This window comes from Salmo salar, chromosome ssa02 (genome assembly GCF_905237065.1).
Source record: "Salmo salar chromosome ssa02, Ssal_v3.1, whole genome shotgun sequence".
Taxonomy (NCBI): Eukaryota; Metazoa; Chordata; class Actinopteri; order Salmoniformes; family Salmonidae; genus Salmo; species Salmo salar.
In genome coordinates, this window is record NC_059443.1 from 59,014,289 (window position 1) to 59,016,524 (window position 2,236).

Consider the following 2,236-nt stretch of genomic DNA (forward strand, 5'->3'; position numbering starts at 1 on the left):
GGACATCCAAACACTTGTAAAGCTCGGCGCTCTGATGAGCAAGGCAGAGCACAGTGGCACAACTATTACATTACTAGAGCCAAAAAAGCCAACTACGTACAGTTTCAACGGTGAACTGTGGTAACCAAGTCAATATGACCCTAGGCATTTCAACCAGTGGCGGTTGCAGCCGTTTAAGATAAGGGAGGATGATAATTTTTTTAATTAACATGACCTTATTTCTATTACAGCATATTGGATGACAGTAACTCATATTCCATTCATCCAGTTCAATGTAACTTTAATAGGTTTAGGGTACTACATGATGCTCAAACTTTCCCTGTACCCATCATGAGGTTGCTACAACCTAGTCTATGAATGAAAGGTCGAGAGAATTTTGAGTAATCAAGGTGACAGATTCAATACCGCATTGCACACTTTTGCCTGCATCTTACTGATCTAGAGCGTAATCATTAGTTCAACAGTTGCAAACAAGAGTTTCTATTGGACAAATTCAGGTATGTTTATCCCCGTTTTGTTCTGTTTGCTTATTTTCAACAGAATCGGCACAATGAATACACCCCTGATCACACGCAAACACAGTTCACTTTCATAGCAGCTACATACAAACAGCTCGTTGTATATATAATTCCTTCTCACATCTATCTACAGGCTCTCCTCCTCTCACCTTTTCCCTTCGCTTGTGGACTAAGTGCACAACACACCAGCTGTATGTGACTAGGCAAAAAAACCTTTCCAAGCCAAACTTTCATATCATGAGCGCTAACCACTACACACAGCCTACATCATTGTCAGGTCATAGTCAATATAGATACGAGAACTAACACGTTAGTAAACCCTCTACAATCCTGCAGTTCAATCCTGCAGTTCAGCAGGCCCTGGTGGCAATACATTAATAAAAGCAAAAGATTACCTTGACTTGGAAGACTTCCAGTGTTGGATAGCCATATCCAGCTAGCTAACATAGCATCCCTCTCTGTTTGAGCTGGTTGTTTGAGTAGGCTAAACTAGCTAGCTGCATTTGATGCTAGCTAAGTAAGTGAAAGTAAAAAAATATACTATGAAATATAGCTAGCTCTCTCTCTAACTCTCGCTTCTCCTTAATTTTGTAATAAATGAATTAATTGCAAAACAGTGTGTTTTAATCAATTATTTGGTAGCATGTGAATATATTTAGTATAGTTTAATCTAAAACATTTTAAAATGTCTCACTATTTTTATTTTAAGGAAATTCACTAAGGACGATGGTCCTCCCCTTTCTCCTCTGCGGAGCACATCCACTGATTTCAACAAACATCACAGAGTGACACAGAGAGGGAAAGAGAGGGAGATCAAGAAGAATTACAACCAGAGCGGAGAAGGAGAGGAACCTCGGGTGAATGAGGGACATGGAGAAGTGAGTAGGAAGAGGGAGATCAAAAATGGAGTGCTAAGGGAATGAGAACAGAGTAGAAGAGAGAGATGAACTGAAGTTACAGAGGCCAGCTCCAGAGTTAATAGGTAGGAACCTGTGAGAAAGAAAAGGATTTAATGAGCGAGGAGGAGGAGAGGAGTGAGAGATCAAGGAGGAGAAGACTCTAGGAAGCACCAGAATAGAAACTGTCCCTTGTAAAGTGAAACTTTTGATTGGAATTCAGGGACTATTGTAGCTCATGTATGGCAGACAGTCATCCAGATAGCTATATTCTATTATTATACTCAACTGTTAAATCTTAACTTAGAGAGTTTACAAACTTAACTTCACAAAAGAGTCTTCAAAAACCAATCAAAGCCAATCTCAAAGGGAAAATATCGATTGGCTACCTGACTGTGTTGCAGCCCTGCCCTCTAAATGAGTCACTGAGTTGCTGGTGAGCAACAGACAGGCTAAATATAGCAACACTTGTTGACTGACAAGTAAACCACACCCATAATTGGTTTGGAGCCCCTCTGTGCCCAATTTACCACCTGCGGCTCCCTGAGCTGCATATAGCTACTGGTACAGACAGTAGTATCAGGACAAGTACCAGGCATTGTTGGAGAGCTACATGTACCATCTGTCTTCTAAACTACTTATTTGTATTGTAACTTCTAGAACAAAAACAAGCCAGAGCTTGGATAGTGGCCTGCTTGATGAAGTTGAATGAATGAACTGAGTGCTATACAATAGCTTGTGGCTGAACTTCAGATATGTGTGTGTAACCCCATTTCCCTCCGAGCTCCTATTGACATCAATGCATTATTTTATTTACTGTAC